The sequence below is a fragment of the Vipera berus genome (genome assembly GCF_964194415.1).
Source record: "Vipera berus genome assembly, chromosome: 7".
In the NCBI taxonomy this organism is placed as follows: Eukaryota; Metazoa; Chordata; class Lepidosauria; order Squamata; family Viperidae; genus Vipera; species Vipera berus.
In genome coordinates this window covers 25,833,273-25,856,032 of record NC_138209.1, presented here as the reverse complement: position 1 = coordinate 25,856,032, position 22,760 = coordinate 25,833,273, and the positions used below count along the sequence as shown (strand labels likewise).

Here is a 22,760-nt window from a genome sequence, read left to right as displayed (position 1 = left end):
TACATACTAAACGGATAAATATTTAAGCAGAGAAAAAAGCAACAAAGAATATAGTATTGAATACCTTATTGTATTAGGAGTAATGTTAATTAATTGGTTTAAAGGGAAAGCTGTACTTAAAAAGGCACCAATTGATAATGTAAGATGATTTTTTTTCCAGAATACATTCCTTTTGATTACATTATTGTCTGGCTAAAAGTTAACAATAAACAGGATATTGAACTATTTTATTTTCTGCCCAAAATGTCTGTGCTCACAGAACTAGAGCCTTCTCTATTTTGATGTATAAATTTTATTGCTTTAAAATACTGTTGACATATTTCAACTCAGCATCATTTAGTCTTTTTTTGCCATGTTTGTTTTTGTGAAAAAAGGATACAGAATCTTTATATACAGTAGTTGGATAGATTAGCTATACTGGTAGTCTTCAGGTTATGACTGTTCGTTCAATGACTATTCAAAATTACAAACAGGATGAATTAATGGTACTTAGTTACAGCTGTTGCAGCATCCTCCTAGTCATGTTATAATGATCCCTGTGCCCTGGTCCACCTTGCAATTATGTTACAATAAGCTATAGTCACATGGTTACATTTTCTGACATTTCCTGGTGGCTTCTTTCAAACAAAGTTAATAGGAAACCTGATAGGAAGTCAAAAGGTCACACGTGGTCCTTACTTAACAACCCACACAGTCTTTTAATCATACTGAAGGAATTGCTGTTGCTAGGTGATGTGGTCACATAATGTCATGTTACAACAGCATTGGTTGCCATTGTAAGTTGAAGATTACCTATAGCGGGTGTCAAACTTGCAATGTCACGTGACGTGTCGTGACGTATCGTGACTTTTTTTCCATTGCCAGCAATGGGGTGGGTACAGTTTCGCTATGACGCATCCGGCCTGTGGGCCGGCAGTTTGACACCCCTGACCTATATCCTTCTAAGCAGGTCAGAAGTTGAAGGGTGGTAGAGAGGATATTAAAAGTTTTTCAGATGGTTGTCACTTACAGCAGATTTAGAATCCTAAACAGTGTTTCCCCCTTTCAGTTTGACCATCATTTCAATATTACTGGAAAGTAAAAGGTATTAGCTCAACTGTACCTAGAAGACATCAATTTACAGAAGCAATAGCACTTAGGCTTATATATCACTTCATAGTGCTTTACAGCCCTCTCTAAGCAGTTTGCTGAGTCAATATATTGTCCCCCAACAATCTGGGTCCTCATTTTACCAACTTTGGAAGGATGGAAGGCTGAGTCAACTTTCAGCCAGTCAGGATCGAATTCCTGGCAATGGGCAGAGTCAGCCTGCAATACTGCATTCTAACCACTGTTAGGTAAGTTAAGAAGGTGGGTTAGCTAAGATAGATAGATGATAGATAGATAGATAGATAGATAGATAGATAGATAGATAGATAGATAGATGATAGATAGATAGATACACACACACACACACATACATACATACATTTGAAAAATTGCAAGAAGGTTGCAATTTAGAAGAGCTTTAATGTTATTATGAGATTTAGGTTTGAGCTGAATGAAATCACAACTTGATCTTTCTATAATAAATAAACAGATTGAGGAAATGGTAGAATGGACAAGCTTAGTCTACCAAATTCATTATTTTATATATATGCAACTACCTATATTTCAGTGAGGTTCTGTCTCTTTTGCTAGCAACTTGGGAGTTTATATCTATATTAGTCCCAGAAATAAATCAATTTCCTTGAAGATTCAAATTCAAAGGACAGAAATGAATCATTTTTAATATATAATATTTTGAAACTGATGGCTGATCTCAAAATATAGACATTTTGGATTGTACACTTGGAAATTAAACCCTAATATTACAAAATACTACATGTTACCTGCTGTATTCTTAAAAAGAAAGTGTAGGTAAGCACTTAAACATTTTATCTCAAGTGGAATCAAGTACACAAACCAGTAAAATCTCTGCTTTTGCTCTACTTATTATGAAAGAGTAAAGCTTTCAATATTAAATGAGAACAAATTTGTAAATATTAATAAAAAGTTGTCAGACCCATGACCTATTTAACATTGTGTTGACTCTGGGCAGTAGCTAAATGTGATTTTTGTTTATGTCCTATACTGTGGCTGAGATCAGAGGTAACAGATAAGCCACAATGAGTATAGTGTAGAAAATCCTCTTTTGTATTTTCACTGTGATATATTGAATATATCACTTTGTTTTTCAGATACGTTTACAGATTTCTTCCTTCAGGAAGGCCTGGCTTCCTTTGTCCTGTAAAGCATGTTTCTTTTCAAATGTAGAAACAGAGCAGAAATGTGGATAGAATTCTTAATTGAGATTTGCTCCCTTGGAATTACTATATCTGACAGAGCTGTGTCTGTTGATAGTAACATGTAAAGACTTTGTGGAAAGCTTAAAGCTATTTGGGGATCTTACTTTCCACTAAGGCAGGATGGGTAATTAATTAGCTGAAGGAACCTGATAAAGCTCCAGTTGCTTAACAACATAAAAGCAAACAAGATCTGCCACTTGTTTTCTCACTAAGTTCATTTATATCTAACATTGCATATTGCATGTCAACTGGGGAGGACAGATAAATATAATTCAGATAAATTATAGAGTTAAGTAATGTTAGATTGAAATCAGGTGTTGTGTATATTTTCCAATTTATGTATTGGAATATGAGTTATGTGTTTGCAAGGTTATGAGGAAGCTTTTATTTACACGGACTATTCTAGAAAAAGTAAAAATGAAAGGCAAATTTATTTTGGAAATACAATGGGTAGATACTTTTAAAAGAGTTGGATATTTTATAGGGTAGTAAGTCGGTTTGGTGTTGTTAAAGCGCCAGGCTAGAAATGGGGACATTATAAGTTCTAATCCTGCCTTAGGTTCAAAGCCAACTGGGTGACCTTAGTCTGGTTGCTGTCTCTCAGCCCTAGAAAGTGGAAAACCATTTCTGAAATTTTGTCAAGAAACCTGAAGGGACTTGTCCAGGTGGTCACCAGGAGTCAACATTAACTTAAAGGCACACACCCACACAAAAGTGATTCTAGGATTGCCATTAAGGTTTGACAAAAAGTTATTACTTTTCCTGGATTCCCAAAAAGTCTTTTTGAATGATATGTCAGTGCATTTTTAGGTATAGACTTCAAGCACAAAAAGGCACTTGAGTACTTTCTTTGTTGCAAAATTGCACACCCATTTTGTTTAAAACCACTTTTCGTGATTTCCTCTCATTTATCCACATTGCAAAATGCCTAAAAACAACTTTTAAAAAATTGTACTACTTTTTTTCTAAAACTTACACGCCAAAGCATGTGAGCTTATAAAAATGCAGTAATATGAACAGATTTAGGCTGATTTATGTTAAATGCTATGTATGGTATTAAGGAATACAGTACACATACAATGTAATCCATGAATATTTCTACAATTTTCACTTATGGCTACAATGCTTTGTTTCTTTCTTGTATTAATGACACTTAAGCCATTGTCTATAGACCTCACAGGTATTCTTTACATTTGTTTTTACCCTTACTTTCTTTGGAAAAAAAAATGATGGTTTAAGAATGTATTAAACAATATATGCTAATGGATAATTGCAAAATGCAGTGGGTGAATAATTTTGAGGATTCTTTTTTCTATGTGCACAAAATATAAACATCTCTATTCATGTATCATGTTAAACTATTTTTTGTAAAGGAGTCATTGAGACCAATAGACATCTTTTATTATAATCCCCTTGAACTGCTAATCTTCTCTAATTTTATTTAAAACTTTTACTTTCAGATTCAAATGACTCAGTTTCCTTAAGTGGGGCCAAATTTTGTCATGTAACATGTAAGATGGCCAGTCGTTTGTCTGATTGACATATTTACCTAATTAGTTACTGAGTATCATTTTTATGTACATAAGATGTTTTATGGACACTTCATTAACTACAGTGTTCTTCTTTTTGGTAGTATATAGAAACCTATACAAAATTGGACTCAAAACTGTTTTTCAGCTTCTTCTGATTGAGACCTTAATGGTTTTTAACCTAAGTACTGTAATTTTTTCAGGAAGAGAAATTTTCATCATGCATAATTCTCCACATCATATTGGTATGCAGGTGTTATTTCTATAGGTACAAAAATGTATCTATAGATACAAAAATGAAATTCAGTGCTGAAAAAAGCAAGGTTCTACGTTTAGACAAGAAAACCCAAATGCACAGGTACAGTATAGGTGGTACCTCACTTAATAGTAGTAACTGTGAGAGGGATCTTGGAGTCCTAGTGGACAATCACTTAAAATATGAGCCAGCAGTGTGCTGCAGCTGCCAAAAAAGCCAGCACAGTGCTAGGCTGTGTTAACAGAGGGATAGAATCAAGATCATGTGAAGTGTTAATACCACTTTATAATGTCTTGGTAAGGCCACACTTGGAATATTGCATCCAGCTTTGGTCACCACGATATAAAAAAGATGTTGAGACTCTAGAAAGAATGCAGAGAAGAGCAACAAAGATGATCAGGTAACTGGAGGATAAAACATGTGAAGAATGATTGCTGGAATTGGGTATGTCTAGTTTAATGAAAAGAAGGACTAGGGATGTCATGATAGCAGTGTTCCAATATATCAGGGGTTGCCACAAAGAAGAGGGAGTCAAGCTATTCTCCAAAGCACCTGAAGGCAGGTCAAGAAGCAATGGATGGAAATTAATCAAGGACAGAAACAACCTAGAACTAAGGAGAAATTTCCTGACAGAACAATTAATCAGTTGAACAACCTGCCTCCAGAAGTTGTGAATGCTCGAACATTGGAAATTTTAAAGAAGAGTTTAGACAACCATTTCTCTGAAATGGTATAGGGCAGAGCTCCCCAACCTTTTGGGCACTAGGTACTGGTTCCGTGAAGAGAGGTTTTTCCGTGGACCGGAGGGTGCATGATTTCATATGCTGCCTGCATCCCGCAGATGGGGCTTTACTTATTTATGCGGACAGGTTGCTGGCATGCTGCAATCTGGTACTGGTCCATGGACCGGGGGTTGGGGGGCCCTGGTATAGGGTTTCCTGCCTAAGCAGGGGGTTGGACTAGAAGATCTCAAAGGTCCCTTCCAACTCTGTTATTCTATTCTACTATAAATGTAATTAAAAACTTGGCTGTAATTTAATTTTAAAAATGCTGAAAATTCTGATGTATATACAAAAATATACCAATAAAGCATAACATCTTATCTTTTATAGAAAATAATAAACAAGAGAGGATAAAGAAGAGCTTGCTCCCTTACAGGAAGATAGAGTATGCTGGATATCATGTACAGGAAATATTTTTAAATTATGTCCTTGGGAGCAGCGATTAAAATACGACATTTCCTGTTTAAAATCCATAAAATCCATAATTTTAAATCATTTCTTTTAATTCAGTAATATTTATCAGAGGCTTTGGTTTTTACCTGGTTTGAGCTTTCAAAGCTAAAATGTTGAGTCAGAGGTTCAACTCAACTTACAATAGTTCATTTAGTGACTGTTCAAAGTTACAATAGCACTGAAGAATGTGACTTAAGACCATTTTTCACACTTACAACCATTGCAGCATCCCCAGGGTCACATGATCAAAATTCAAATGCTTGGCAACTGATTATAACAATTGCAGTGTACCAGGCTTATGTGATCACTTTTTGCGATCTGCTGACAAGCAAAGTCAATGGGAAAGCTAGATTCACTTAACAACCATGTTACCAACTTAACACCTGCAGTGATTCACTTAACAACTGTGGGAAAAAGGTCATAAAATGGGGCAAATTTTACTTAACAAATATTTCTCTTAGCAATAGAAATTTTGAGTTCAATTCTCTTAAGTCGTGGACTACCTGTATTGATAAATATAATAACCATAATGTAATTTTCTTTTTTAAAATGATGGCAGAAAACATTTCACATAATAATAGCTTTCAGTGCAACACATAAGCTTTTTTTTCTTCTTTGGCTTTTGCCTAATGAATCCATATGATGTGTATCTCCTAACTAGTGTTATGTGTTAGAGATGTAAATGTAGAGTCTCTTAAAAATTCTCATTAGTATTGAAATCTGGGAGGGAAAAAAATCATGAAATACCTTACTATATGATAGAAGCTTCATTTTCTATTCAATGTGATTATAATAATTTTTATTAAATTGTAGATACTTAGAAACAGTACCTTGTAGTGCTGTCTTTAATATACAGTAATATTAATGCAGCAAAAAGCTTCCCTTTTATTAGAGTTGGATGAGGAATATCTACATATATATGCAGAACAGACATAATCTGAATTCATTTCATAATATCAAATGTTAATTGGTAATCATTAACCAGACTTATATAAAACCTGTACAAATGCTATTCTGGCAATCCATGGAAAAGATTTCATAAAATGTATATTCATTTTATTTTAAAATTTTAGAAGCTAAGCTTAAATTTTGCTTGAATCAGGCATTGTGATATCTTGAAAATTTCATTGGTATCCAAAATCAAAAATAAAATGTTTTATCACCCAGTGATTTTATTCCTGTAAGAGAAGAAGACCAAGAGGAAAATTCTTCTTTTATATGCAAGTTGTACACCAGTACAGGGCAACAGTTACAGAGCAGTTCATAATTAGGTATTTGCATTTATCCAGCTATTTTTATCATCTGAATGCTTGCAAGCAATCGGGGCCCATGACAAGCTACCTTCACTTTTGTAAAAATGGGTTGTTGTTTTTTTATTTAAAAAGTTTTACAATACATTTTAACTTTAATCCCCCCTCCCCCACCCCCATCTAACCCTCCCTATCCCTCTCCCCCATTCCCACCTCCCCCCCCGACTTCCCAGAGCTAAATACAGGGTATAAAAACGAAAAACAAACATAAGCATCCATATGCTATCAACAATAAACTATTAATTCTATCACCCTCTGGCTCATGTAAGATGATTACAAACAGTAATAATATTACAGATAAGAAAAAAAAGGAAGAAAACAGAAAAGGAATTTTACTCAAATGCTAAATAAAATTTCTTAATCCCAATCCTTATTCATATTAATTTCAAAGAAAAAACTTTCATCTACTATTTACATTCTCCCACATTTCTCTAATCTCTAGACAAATTCTCAATTACGCACCAAAAGCGCCTATCTCTATTAACCTTATTAATCTCCAACCAAACTGAACTATAATCAAAAATAGTTCTTACATATATCACGCCAAATATCTCGCAGTTCCAGATCATCCATCTATACGTCTAGAACACCATTCCAATCTCCAATAAGAATAAAATAAAAAATGTAAAAAAATTATAATCCAATTAGGTAACCTTTGTTTATAGTAAGTTAAGAAAAATCAACTTGTTGTTGATTAGAAGCTTGCGTACAAATACTTTTAGTCCACAACCCTAATATACGTTTCTTGCAAACAGATAACATCAGTCTTAAATTGTTTTAAATATTAAAAAGCTTTCTTTCTCCTCTATGATGAATTCAATCCATTGACATTCTAATTAGAAATTTAGTCACCAATCTTGACACTCCAAAGCTTTTGGAGCATATCTGAAATGACCCCTTCAACTTCTTTAGACCGCGCCCCTCCCACAGCTTCACTGTAAGTACGCTTTGGAGGTTCCATAACTTTCTGCTGGTCTTGCTCTTGCTCTCGTCTCGCTCGTCTTAGGGCGGCACGCGTCATCCTCTGCTCTCCTGCAGCAACCGATGAGACTGTAACTTGATCCCCTCCAGCACCATTCTCCTCTGTCTGTCTATCTGCAACTTCTTGAAGCTTTCCCTCACCATATCCCTTTGCAGCTTCCAGAAGTGGTAGGGGAATTGCTTTTAACACATTGCTATAAAAATCACGTGCCTGGGCCACAGTAACCAAACGATGTCTTTTACCTTCATGCATCACCACCAGTCCAACTGGAATCTCCCATCTGAACTTAATATCACATTTCTTAAGTTCCTGTACAAGAAATGCAAAATCTTTCCTTCTCTTTAAAATCTTTGGAGGAATCTCTTTTAAAACCAAAACTTCTTGCTCAGCAACTACCAATTTAGTATCATAAGCAGCTTGAATGACTTCATCTCTAATTACTCTCTTTGTAAAATAGACCACCACATCTCTGGGTAACTTCCTCTGTCTTGCAATCCATGAATTAACACGAAAAATTTTATCCATACAGTACTTCCCTCAATTTCAGATGCTGGCTGGCCCAATACCGCTTCCAAAGCTTCAGAGATCAGCTGCTTTAAATCTTCTTTAGAATTCTCCTTTAAGCCCCTAATTCTAATAGCATACTGCATCTGATGATACTGAGCGAGGCTCAATTCTCTGTCCACTTTATCCCTTATATTTTCATTCTCTAATACCTTTGCTTCTAATATAGAGTTCTTTTGACTGAGATCCTCCACTTTTGCATCCAGCTGTTGCACACATTCAGCTACACTTTCAATCATAGACAACATGTCTACCCTCATTGCTCTAAACTTCTCTTCCATCTTCTTCTCCAACTTCTCCTCCAGCTTTTTCAACTTTTCATCCATCATATCAGATATTAATTGTGAATGCTTTTCAAGGGCATCTTGTAAATCCTTAAGCGTCAACGCCGGAGGAGGTACAGGAGGAAGCAAAGCTTGCAACGAGGTCTGTTGCACTGGGGAAAACCCCGCATTCCAAAGAGCTTTAGAAGTTTTGGCCGCCATCTTTCGTCACTTTCACTTATTGCGCACTTTCACTTTAAAGCTATAAAATCCGTTGAGCTAGAGAGTAAAAATAAAAGTCCACATCACCTTGACCTCCTGTACCGCTCTGCCTGCATCTTTATACTCAAAAGTATTCCTTCTGGCAGGGGTGGTTGCTAACGCCTGGCTCTGCTCCAAAAATCACGGAGCAGAGACACTGCGCAGCTCGGAGCAACCCAGGCTTCGGGGGGGCTCAATCCTTCAGCCGCCCAAACTCTCAGTTCAGGCAGCCCCGGAGAGCTCAACCCCTACCTGGGGCCTCACCCCCTCCTCTTCTCCCGAGGAGGGGGCTTCAAATCCATCTAAACAGCTGATCGGCGCTGTTTACGATGGAAAAACACAGCTGCGGAGCGGACAGCCCGGAGGCGGCTGTCTTCGGCGCCGCGTCGCCACCGGAAGTCAAAAATGGGTTGTTTTTTTGAAGAGAAATTGGTGTTCTTTTTTTCCATATATTTTATTGCATTTTTTAAACATAAATCACTTAATAGCTGGTAAAGTGTGTGTTTTCTGGGTTTACATTTGTAAAGAAAAATCATTAACAATTGGTTTCTATAATCCATAATCCACATAGTACATTTAGTTGATTTCCCCTTTTGCCCAAAATGTCTTCTTTGCAAACCTTGAAATAATACAGTTCTTATTATTTTGATAAATAACAGTTACATATATGATTTTTTCCCAATATTCCAAGAAATAATGATCACATCAATATAATATTTCTTTTCTATCTAATCATTCTGTTTGCCTCATCTTATATCCTGTTACAGTCCTTATTTAGATTTGTTTATCCCATAAAGTTCAAAGTATTCTTGCTGGTTAAGATTTTCTCAACAGTTAATTATATTTAAAGATTTAAATCCATTTTCCCATATAAACCATCTCAACACTTTTACATTTCTTAAAGAATAGGTAAACACAGTAAACAAAAGGGAAAGAGAGCAAGAGTAAAGAAACATAAAAAGTAAAATACTATTTAAAATATATATTCCTCCTAAGCTAATATATATTCATTCCCAAAATTTCTTATTCTTTTTAACCATAATTAAAAATATATTTAATCTTTAAATATTACATTTAATGTGACTAGTCATCTAATCCTTTAACTCTTATTCAAAACATTTTTTTCTCTTATACATTATAATTTCCCTAAATTCAAACACATTAAATTATCTAAAACATTTCCTAAGCCATTTCAACAGTATTATACCAAGAAATAAAATGGAAAAGGGAAAAACATACAGTATTATTTAAGTAATTCGTCCCTCTTAGAATGACATATGTATTCAGAATCTTTTCTATTTCTTTAACCATATTCAAACAAATGTTTCTTTTTAAAATATTCTCTGGTAGATCCCATCATCTATTTTCTTAATTTTCACTTTGATCTTTTTCCTTTGACCAGTATCTTTCTTGATCAATGTGTTTTGCTGAATCAAAAAGTTTTTCCATATGTTCATGACTTGCTGTAGGTATAAGAAGTAAATCATATAAAATGTCTTTATATGAGGTTTTTGCCTTTCCATGTTTCTTGAAAATCTTTTTCTTTTTCTCCCTTTCCTTTCTCTCTGATGTTTTCAACATCTCCACATTCCATTTTATCCAATCTGTTTTTATGTCAGATTTATTTTGTAGTCTTAAGGGATGAGTTGTTTTTTCCATTTCTTGTAAATTTTTCCCCACTAGGATTAAATCATGTTTTCTTGCTTTGTTAAGTTCCGCCTTTGAGTATTTTCAATTTTATGTCCACTTATTTGTTTTGTCTGCTCCTTCTCTGTTATTTTTTCCTGGAAGTTTTTTTGTTGTAGAGTTAACTTAGAAATAGATTGATTTATATTTTCAAAGTTATTTTGGATTTCATTGTGATTTAAACTCAGTGTTATTTGAATTAATTGCAGTACACTATGTAACTCCTCCTGAGAGGTATTTATGTTTTCTTGGTGTATTCTATCTACATGTCTGATCCATGATGGCCAAAAGTGGAAGTTTTCCTTCTTATCTGCAAATAGCTTTAGAGTCCCAATTAAATAGATATTTATAATCCAAAGAGTTCAAAAAAGATTTTTTTCCTAAAGTTTATAATTCTTTCTTTCTCTGCAGCGCAGATTGTTGTCTTTTTTTGTCACAGCTGTTCTTTGTTACTAAAGCTTTGAAGGTCACAAACACAGATTAGTTTTTCCCAGGTTTTGGCAAGTTCTCTATGGAAATCATAACTGTCATAATCTTCATCCACCACTAGGTGTCAGCATCTATTTAGTTTTCAATATGAACAATGGTCTTTAAAATGAGAGTCTTAACCATTCAACAATTTTAAACTTGTCCAAAGTTAAATTTTAGCTTTCAAGTTTATAAATTTATTTCACTACCATATATTTTGATCCTTAATGGAAATTTTAATTCACTGCTTCCGTTAGTATAATGGTGGAGCAGAAGTCCCCCTCCTTCACTTTCAGAGGTATTTTGCTTCTTGGGGATCTTTTCCAGGAAATTAAGTATAGAATAGAAAAGGGAAAATCAGATTCCTTACCTAGTTTCAAGCACGCTATTTACTGTTATGCTGGTTAGTTCTTTTGGACTTTGGTTGCAAGTAGCTTGGGCTGATCGGTGAAATACAGCCTTTCTCTTTTCTGGTTAGAAGGCTTTCCCCAAGATAAATGAAGCGACCGCCATCATTCCAGAGTCATTGGGGCACCCTTCTTTCTTCGCTGCCTCTCCGGGGTGGCTGAGATCCATTAGGGTCTCCAGGCAGGACGAAAATTAGCTGCGGAGGTGTGGCAGTTCACAAGCCCACAACCAGTCACTACCACACAAGATCAGAAGTTCCAGAAATTGGTGTTCTTTTCCTTCTTTAAGATGAACCAGGAATCTCATCTTGAAGAATCAATTGAAGGTTCCATAGATGCAGAATGGCTGAGCAAGCTTCTTCCCTTACATTGTTTTATACTCTACATTTTCTGAAAAAGGGATGGGTTGAATACCTCCTGCTTTGAATATCAGAGCCTAATTTTAAATAGGCTGTTATGCTCTATATAGCAGGTTATTGGGAAAGAGTTGGTTTACTTTGGAAGAGCAAACTAAAGAAGATTATTAACTGTTTACATTTGTCCAGGCAGGGGAAAGAAAGGAGAGGAGGCTAAAAGTTAGATCAGATTATATATTGCTCATTTATAAAGGCTGACATTAATTCCAAGTAAATTTCTATAGAAAGAGAGTTGTGCATTATTTTGGTATTCGGTACTTTGATTGGTTCGGCAGCAGGAAGGTAATAACCCCCTAATCTCTTGGTCTCCCACAAAGGGTCACAACATGGCTCTGAGGCCTTGCATGGGGGAGCACAGAGGACTCCGCAACCATAAGTCTGGCTAGTCTCTTCCGAGCCCTCCCCCCATGTAATAAAATAATGTTAAATGGCCATCTTAAGATTTCCCCCCCCTTTTTTAATTCCATTTATATCCCGCCCTTCTCCGAAGACTCATGGCGGCTTACAAGCTTAGCAGTAGCCTTCATTCTATGTATATGCCTGCTTATTAGGGCTTTCACACACATCCCAAGCGGCATTATTACAAAGTCAGTTTAATTATCATTATTCTATAATTTTTTAAAAAATAACCCTAATTTTAATGTTATTTTTCATATGTTGTTTTATTTATTGGTTATATTATATTATACACCACCCAGAGCCCCTCTTTGAGAGAAATGTGCTGTTTGGAAATATGATAGATAGACAGACAAACAGACAAGGAGCACACACCATTTGGAAAGATACTCACCATTATGAATTTTATCCTTTGTTTTTCACCTCAGGATACCCAGCCCACACCCTTGATTCCTTATCAGTAAAGTGAGAGCAATTAGTAGCACAGTCATTGAAAGATGTAAAAACTGTTGGATGTGTATTTTTCAAACTATATTTTCTAAAGCTGCTTTCTGATTTTTCATTTGTTCTTCTTCATATTGTAAAAAAACCGCAGCATTTTGTTGGATTTGTTTTCCCAACATTCAATCACATTGCGATGCTCTGTATTGGTTTCTTAGTTTGGTTTAGTTCCACACAAGTGGAATCTGTAACTATTTCAAGCTCCATGGTAATACACTCTGATTAAGGACTCCAGCCAACATAAAATAGCAGTTCTTATGTGGAAATATTTCTTAAGAGGAAAAGCGGGAACAGACAACAGTTCTGTTTCCTGTCTTCTTATTTTCCCCAATATGCTGGAATGTAATAGGTCCCAAGTCTCCAATAAAGAGTCCATAGTTGTCACGCTGACATCTCCCTTGGTTTTTGCCTAGCTTTATGCTCTTGAGGAAGCCATGAGGAAGCTGCAAAGAAAACAAATCAGCCTTCAGCATCACTTTTCTTTAGAGATATTTCTGAGCACTACTACCCAGACCCTTGATATATATGGGCTCCTTTTAGTGCCAGGTATCATACTTAATGTTTTTTTTAGACAAGTTTTATTGATTTTTTTAATATTTACATATACATGTATTTGTGAAACAATATGGTGGTTGGGTAGTTAAAATAAGAAATAACCAGTTGTAAATAGTTCAGGTTACACCAACAGAGATGCCCTCTCTACTTCCCTTAGTTATTACAAAATCAAAATAGGCAAGTTAGTACATTTCTAGTTGTAATCTAGTCAATCAACAAAACTTAAAATATATTTTCAGTAATACATATCAATGTCCTGTTTTTAAATTTTATCTAATTGCAATAGGATATTCTAGAGTGGCCTATAGTATATAGGAAAAAGCTTAATTTTTGGGTAACCCACAATTCCCTATTTCAATAAAGAATAATTCTTTTGTCTACAAAACTTATATTATTCATTACAAAGCATTCTTATATTTTACCATTAAAATCTAATTTTCATCTTAACAAATCACCAGTTATTAGAAATATGTTTTTTGCCTTAACCATTCAACAATTATTAAAATACTATCTTTTATATATAAAATTCTAGGTTCTATACTATGATTCAAAAGTGACCACTGAATATTCTATAAGTCATTTGACCGTACATCAATTATTAAAATACTATCTTTTGATATGTCATTCCAAGTTCTAAGATATAGTTTGGAGTTATATTCTAAAAGCTTACATTTGTTTACCTTTACAGATCTAAAAGCTAAATGTAAAATCAGTTATATTTTTTAGGGATTTCCCTTAATCCATAAAAAAGATATTTTTATAGTCTATCTTTAGGAATCCCAAAAGAGAAACAAGTTTAGTTTTTTAAAAAAATCTAACTCTTGCCTTCTTTTTGTGCCAATCATGCTTCCCTCTTGGCATCTTTAAAATCTCAAATGTATCTTCCTTTCTTTCTATACCCCTTATTTGAATCCAGGGAGCATATCCAAACGTCAATTTTGCAAGGAAGATGTCCCCTTTGTAACCATTGTATTTTTGATAATTCAGTTTTTGATGGTTGATATAATATAGTTGTCATTAAATCAGTCAAATCTTTTTGTTCTTCCAATTCTATCTGGGTTAGGTAGAAAGTAGTAGCTGGTATTATGATTGTCCTTTGATTAACAGTTCTCAATATATTGTATTTGAAGGCCTTTAGTGTCTTCACTCTTGGTGTTGTTTTTTCAGGTGCTGCTGCTTTTTGGGTTGCAAGTTTTGTAGTTGCCATTAAAGTTTGGACTTTAAGGCCTTCTGTAGGTTGTTTTTGTTGTTCTTTGAAATCTCCTATTTTAGTGTTAGTTTCCACTTCTTCTATTTGATTTTGGGTTATCTTTTCCTCATTTAAAATCAAAATTTGATTTGGCGGCTTTAAGTTGTCAGATTTTTCTTGCAATTTGACTTTAATTTGCTCTGTCATTGCCAAAATCGTGTCTAATATCAGTTTATAATCAAGTAGTGGGATGTATTTATCCATTTTGTTGTTGTTTGCGGTTAAATCTTCCATGGAGGCTGTTTTAATAATAGTCAAAAATTTTCTACCTCCTGGAGAGTTATATTCAGTGCCAGGTGTTCCCACCCTTATCTTAGTGTCAAGGACAGCTCTGTTATTCAGTGAGCTCTCACAAGAAAAAAAAGGAAATTTACTTGCTCTACCAGGTTTTGCCACAAGATGTCATCAGTAACATAACATGCAATGTAGGAATTTTCTTTTCTTTTTCCAAATTAATATAGAACTTTTGTAGGATTAGTCCAAATATTTTCCTTAATTCATACCTTAGAGAAAAGATAGGGTAGTGGATTCCTAGCAACAAATAGAAGCTTTTTAGTAAATACAGATGAAATTACTTAATTTCTTTGCTGAATTAATTAAAGTTCTTTTGTAGCTTTGAGGCTTTAAAATTTGTTCCCAGAGTAGATATTCGCCGTTTTCTCAAAAAATGAGGAAGGAGGTTTTCAGGAAAGTCCCACAGGAAGATGGTTAGGGAATAAGAAAGGTAAAAGCTCACACAGGTCCTCCAGATTGCTTCTTAGTGCTAGATAGTGCATTGGCTTTCAGCAGGGAGCGGCTTAATGATCGGCCATCATTATGGCCGGTCTCTACTTCTTCGAGCCAAAGGAGATGATTCTGGATTCCAGCGGAGGGCTGCCGCCCTTCCACGATCACAGGAAAGTCCTCATCTCGGTAATTGCCCCTCCAGGGCGATTTTTTACCCTTTTCAGGGTCTTCCAAAAAAGAAAAACGCACAGCAGGAAGCAGGCTGTTCCTGCACATCTGGAAGCGCCACGCGCGCAATCCGGAAGCCCATACTTAATGTTTCAATTATGCAAAATGAGTAAGGCAATGCTACATGATGTGCTCCAAGATTTTCTGTACATCTACTTTTGTTTGAGTTTTCTTTTTTAAAAAAAGTAAAGCTGTTTTAGTATTTATATTTGTGTGTGTGTGTGTCTGTGTGTGTGTTTTCTGTTTAGAATAATGGGTCACTATGTTGCCAGTTTTTGGCAGTTGCAGACCAAGAAGGGTCTGGAGGCCACGTAAATGGGATTTGGAGGCCATGTGTGTATTTGCAAAATGCACATTGTGCATCCTAAGCCATGAAATTTGGCTGAATTCATTAGGGTGATCCATTTTCCTTCTATATTTTCCCTGCTTTTTTCCCAATAGAATTTCTCTTCTGTTATTATTCAGAAAGGATCTATGATATATGTGTACATGCAAATGTTTTCTAGTATGATTTTTAGGCTAAATTATTTCAAGTATTGTACAATAATATGGTGTTTTGGAGCATTCCTACTTGTTAACTGGATAAATGATTGCAACGTTTTCTTTCCCAAAAATATTTTCACATATTCAGGTATTAAATTTGTTTTTCTCCCCTCCTTCCTAGGTTGCAAATTGACGGGGTACAGTTACAGAAGATCGGTTACAGTTTTAATGTAATGGCCATTAAAAAATCCTATAACTTTTACCATTTTGGTGGATTCAGTTATTTTCTGTGGTGACTTCATAAATACTAAATTTCTTTTAAAACTACCTACAAAATCAGCTCTTGAATTGTGGCACAACTTGCAGAAATGAAGACTAGCTAGGAATCTTATGTTATAATCTCTAAATGAAAAGCAGGACAAAATAAATATAAAGAGTGAAATCCAAGAGGAATATTTGCACCACAGAATTATTCTGTCATCCTAACCAGGCATATTTCTTTATCTCCTGAAACTGCCTCAACATACTTTGAAAATCTGCCCTGAAGGGCCTCAAATCTTCCAAAGCAGATTTTAAGAATTATAGGGGTTGGAAATAGGCAGAAAAGCCAGAGTCATGAAGAGAAGCCTGTTATTGTGACATCAGATTTTATCAGACGAAAACTACAACACAATATGTCTATATTATAAGTAGGGATATTGAGTTATGTAGATCCTGTCTGCAATTCTTTAAGACCAAATGCATCTTTTCCTGAGTTTGTGTTAAATGACACAGCCAAGCAATCCCTACCTATAAAATATACAGGGAGTTGGAGACAGATGTTTAAACTATTTCCACATGTTTAAAATCTGAAGCACTCCACAGCCTTAGTTATTAGAAATGATTATCATGTTTTTCCTTTGGATTGTAGGCTTTTTCCTTCACCACGAGTTAGCTGAAGGCTAAATAAGAGGATTTTGATTAAGCAGAGAATTTCTTTTAAAAGACTTAGGAACAGCAAGTCAAAATAATTTTTAAAAAGTATGTCTGCAATTTTATTCCAACCTTGGTAACCTTCAAAAATCCATAATAATTAGGAGAAGCTTTCAGGCAGGTATTTAGCTCAATTAACAATTATGTCCAAGTAGAAGAAAATGAGTCCCAGTTTTGTGAGATAAAAGGTTAACCATCTTCAGTTCTTTGTACTTGGGACTGTCGGACCTGCCAATAGGTGCTAACAAGTTTTGTGAAAATGAAACTCAATTCTATTTAGGTTTTCCTCCAGACTATTTAGAAGTGAAGTGAGGGGAAATCTGCAGATCCAATGTAAACCTTGTGTATGAATCTATTCCTTTTATTTTATTTATTATACAACAGCTTTGTCTAAGCTCAGTAAATTTAATAGCTGGGAGTTTTAAATAAAGTTTAAAGAAATGATAAGGTTGGCTATTTTACAAAAGATGTAGTTCCAGACCTAGGCACTTGGTGTTCGCCAGATGTTTTACAGCTCCCCTAATCTGATCAATAAACCTAATGTCTGGAATTTATGGAAATTATCATTTAAGACATCTGGAGGTGCCAGTTTGTCTCCACAATGTAACCAGTGGTGGGATCCAAATATGTGAACAACCGGTTCTCTGTGTGGATGCCACTTCCGGAAGTCCATTCTGGGCCTGGGCAACAAAAAATTAGCTACTGGTTCTGCAAAAGTGTTGTGAACTGGCTGAATCCCACCACTGAATGTAACCCCTAAGAAATTTACTAGCATTTTAAAACACCTAATTCCTTAGTAATTGTGCTTAGGCTGAAATTATAGTAATTTCAACAAGCATTTATAATAATATAATGACATTATACTAAATTCATTTTATACTTAAATATAGATTATTTACAGGGAAATTATTTTTCCCTGAAAGAAAATAGACATCTCAGAGTCATTTATATGCTGTTTTTGGAAACCACTTTGTATTTCTGAGTCATTTCTTGAATGTACTGAAGTGCTACTGGCCAAAATTTAGAAGGTTGGAATATTTAGGCAACAAAAAAGCAACAGAGCAAAGCTTCAAACATGACTCACCATTTATAAGCTATGAACTTTACTTCTCAATGGAACTCTTTGAGGATGAGGTCTAATGTCAAAAAGGAGACATGTCAGAAAGATGATTTAAATAGGACTTATTTTTATTCTAATACGTGATACTGAATGAAAGTTTGTCCACATTGTATATGCATTAGTGTTCAAAGAAGTCTATACCTCTTGACATATGATTTCTTATGTGAGGGAAGATGCCTGAATGTTTTGAGATTCTAGTCAGAGGTCTTAATTCTAAAAATTATGTTGCCTCTTATTCATCCAATCTGTCCTTAGGATTCTCTGGTCCAAAGAAATCATTGTTATTCTTTGCAACTTAAGACATAAGAGAGTAAATGGCCCAATAGTGAAAAATTAATTTTGTTTAGTCAAACATGGTTAAAGAAAATTTGATCCATTTCCTTATCTGAAAGTTGAAAACAAACTGTCTTGACCTTTGTGCCCATTTGTATATGGGTGATTAGGAACTGTCTTGATGCTTTCTTCCCAATTTGGCACCTCTTTTTGGAGATATTTAAGGTTCTAAATGAGTAGCCATTTAATATATAAAGGATATGTATACATTTTACAGTATACACCTTAAACAATATTTAAACAGTTTACACCAGTGGTGGTGGAACCTATGGCACTCAGAGCCCTCTCTGTGGGCATACATGCTGTCACCTCAGCCCCGCCTTCCCCCACAACCCCCTCCTCACCAGCAGCTCCCCCGGAGGAGACTCACCCCTGAGCGCAGCCCACACAGAGCAGCATAGCCAAGCACAAGGAGCTGGGCAGCAGGGACAAGCACAAGGAGCTGGGCAGCAGGGACAAGACTCCTCCCTCGCACTCCATTGCGCACAGATGCTCCTGCAGGGTGTGGGCAGAGGGCATGGCCGCCTTGGCACTGCTGGGCCACCTGGGCAATCTGCGGTGGGTTGTGGAGGCGGTGAGTGGCCTTGCGGACGGGCGGGGTGGGGGCGGAGCAGGCTGGGAGTGAGGTGGAGTGGTTGGGATGGAGTGGAGCAGGGTGGGGGCGGGTTTTGGGCACTCAGTCTCTAAAACCATCACTGGTTTACACCTTAAACAATTTTTTTAAAAAATAAGCCAGATGACTGGTAAGGAGTATGTTATTGAGCCTTACTTGAGTCTATCCCCTATCATGAAAATAATTTAGGGTAGCCTCAGCTTGAGATAGATGTAGCTTCTGTTTGTGGAACGAACCTTGAGTTAACTGCATTGCCTTCACATTTCTGAATTGTTCCTCCTGAACTGAAGGCATATTCCAGACTCTTGATAGTTAAGTGAAACTTAGTTTTATTTTGGGGAATATTATCTTTTCCCTTTCATAAAGTAGGATTACAATCTTAATTGCAAAAATTTGGATGACTGTTAGATGAGTATAAAGCGGTAGTCTGTCTCTTTGCTTCCATCTAGTGGTTCCCTGTAATTTTGCAACCCAGGACTGAGAATTCTGCATGAAATAAAGAGTAGGGGATGCAACATCAGTCTTCAACATTTCCATCCTAATTATAATGTTTTTTTCCACAGTTATCTTTAATAAAATATTTACATTTTTAAAAATCCTTATCCTACTTCGTCACTTCCATCAACACAGGCTCAGAATTTTGTAAACCTATCTATAATATGTGGGGAGGGAAGAAAAAGATATTTCCAATGCTCTCAATAGCCACAACTTCATTGGAAGATATATTTTGTCTGGTGTAATCGTGAAAAGTTAAGCTGAAGAGTTGTATCATTGTCAATAGAGACCACTAGACAATAGCAGAAATATAATCTAATCTAGGAATTTGAGGGGGTGGTGGTTGAATCCCGTAAGAAGACAAGGGCAAACTGCTTTCCTGTTGCCTTCATGAAAAAAAAACCTATGAATTTTAAAAAGCAGTTGCTATTAATTGTCACCTACAGGCAAAAATACTGTTTTTTGCAGAGTTAGTTTTGGAAAGGTTACTTCACTAAAACCAATGATTGACAAGATTATCAAGATAATATTTTGGGACACGTAGAGTCAGCCGCTAATTCCCATCTCAAGCAGTTATCAGGGAAACCTTAGCAAATGAGCCTGTTTGTCTAACTGTACTTTTCCTATCTCGTCCCCTTTACTTTCTTGGTTGAGACTTTTGCTCTGAAGTATATATAGCAAATTAACTATAAGGGAAACTTTTAATAAATAAGTATATAATGATCACTAATTTTCAGTTTACTTAGACATGATCTGCTGCTTTCTATACACCTTTGGCTTTCTTACGGAATCAGTCCAGGGATGATATAAAAATATGGAATGCACTTGATCACCAATAACTACAGCAAGATCCTCTCTTTCAAGAGATTTATTTCTAATAATTTAAACTACTGGAGAAAAAGTCATCTTCCTGTATGTAAATTAGAGACCTATGAATCTTTGATCATGCTTGCCCTAACATCAGCCAAAAGCATGATCTTCAACTCTGCAAAGAAGTGATCACCTTCCATATACTAATAGATTGACAAATTGTATTTCCAGTTATCATCATAACATGCAGACAGTACATCAAATAATACAAATACACAGTGCTTTTTTTGTAAAAGAAAAAGGTGCCGGAACTCACAAATGTCATACAACCCGCCTTGCCTACCCTACAAGGTTCCATCCAAAAAAGGTGCCGGAACTCCGTTCTGAGCGTTCTATGAGAAAAAAAGCCCTGCAAATACAAGATAATTGGCCAGGTATCTGAGAGCTATTTTTTTTTAGACAGAGTAAATACCTACCTCCCCACAGAGTATGAAAATTGAGAACTGTGAAAAACAGATCACAAGCCTGCACTCACACTGAAATACATTTCCATTTTCAGTTATGAAATACATCTTCAGTGTTGTCTATTCTTTTTAGCCTTTTTTGAGATCTGAACCAGTTAATATTTGAAACTTTAAAGATTAGTTATTGGGAATGCTGTAATTGTTGGATATTCTTACATTAGTTGTTGGTCTTTTTTCTGCGCAGGGGAGCAAAATAGATTTGTGTCTGTTGCTGGGGGAGATAAAATACAGATAAAAATCTCATTTGCTAAGGTTTTCATGTGTATACAGGTAGTCCTCGACTTAGAACAGTACATTTAGTGACCAGAGTTACAACGGCACTGAAAAAAGTGACATGACCATTTTTCATATGTACAACCGTTGCAGCATCCCCATGGTCACATGATCAAAATTCAGATGGTTGGCAAATGGTTCATATTTATCTATGATGTCCTGCCATCATGTGGTCAGTTTTGTGACCTTCTGACAAGCAAAGTCAATGGGGAAGCCAGATTCACTTAGCAACCATGTTACTAACTTAACAAATGCAATTATTCACTTAACAACTGTGGCAAAAAGTCAAAATGAGGCAAATTCATTTCACAAATGTTTCACTTAGTAATAGAAATTTTGGTCTCAATTGTGGATGTAACTCAAGAATTACTTGCATTTACTAAGATTGTCACATCCTTATGAGAAAAATGTGAATAGTAGGATATTTTTCTTTACATAAGTCTTTTTTTCCTCCCATCGTCTTCTTTTTTCCTTTCTTCATCCCTTCATTCCTGATACAGTGTTACGTATCAGATCTCAAGTTATTAATATGTAGGTACTACAGAATGCTCCTGTAGTAACCATATAGTTCCTAGATACACAACTGAGATATGGATTTTTTTTTCTGCCAAGGCAGCTCTAAGCATTTCTCTTTTTTCATATTATCTTTTGCTGTTGCATACAACAGTTCTTCATCTTTATTTTCCTATTTTCCTAAAAAGGAAATATTCATATAAGATATTAAAATAAATATATTAAGTGGTAGTTGTAACATTTACAAGTTCATTAAGATTTTCATTTTCTTTTAAATATTAAATTGAAATAAGCTATAGTTTCAGTAACTAGTACCAGTCAAGAATCAATATTTTTTTTCCAATTGTAATACTATATGCCATGGGCAAAACCACAGAATTTGCATGTATGTGTTTCTGTGTGTTTTAATATGCCAAAGGGAGTAAGTACAGAGCTTTTCATCTATGTAAGTCTCATTTTTAGAACCATTTTTTTAAACATAGATATTATTTCTGGAATTGTAAATTACATTAGTGTTTTTGAATTAGAATCTGAGTCTTCCTTAGAATGTGAATATGAAGATGTTGAATTACAGTTGAAGCTATAATTAAAGTAGTAATTAAAAAGAAACAAAAGGATAACTCAGGTAAAAGAATATTAGGAACATAAAATAATGAAAATATGAGTGGATGCATTGTTAGCTAGATATGAATTCATAGGATGACTATTAATTTGGCATTCTGCTGTTGAAAAGAATGACTACTGTCCACATTGCTGCCCATACAATGAGATTAAAAGTGAGTAGTCAAATTTATTCTGTGATCATTGTAGACCTTCACAGTGATTAGAAATTTGGGGAAATGAGAATTCTAATCATAGGAGGACCTAGGTCAGCGATGGCGAAACTTTTAGAGACCGAGTGCCCAAACTGCAACCCAAAACCCACTTATCTATCGCCAGGTGCCAGGTGGGTGTGGCCCACTGGGTGGGCGTGGCTGTGGTCATGGCAGATTGGGTGGATGTGGCCAAGGTGGGCATGGTCACATCAATGTTACTCGTGGTGAGGGACGCCTGTGGGGGGTGGGCAGGGATGGAAGAGATCCAGGAGTTATCTGGCAGGCAGGGTGGTAGGCAGGAGGCTTGTCCTGCGGGGTGAAGCGAGACAGGGCGTGGGCACCATAGCCATGGGGCAAAGCAAGGGCCGGGGCGGCTGTTGTTTGACACCATCAGCCCCTGCACACAGAGGCCAGCAAGCAGACGGGGGCCCTTGACTGGCACACTCTGGG

The 22,760-nt window shown here is 35.8% G+C and overlaps 1 protein-coding gene across 4 annotated transcripts in view; it reads left to right on the top strand.

The window, feature by feature from the left end:
• The window catches only part of CAMK2D (calcium/calmodulin dependent protein kinase II delta), a gene marked incomplete at its 3' end in the record, with an annotated part of 176,623 nt that overhangs the window by 34,426 nt on the left and 119,437 nt on the right, over nt 1–22,760 (top strand). The gene's annotated exons all lie outside the window — the stretch shown is intronic.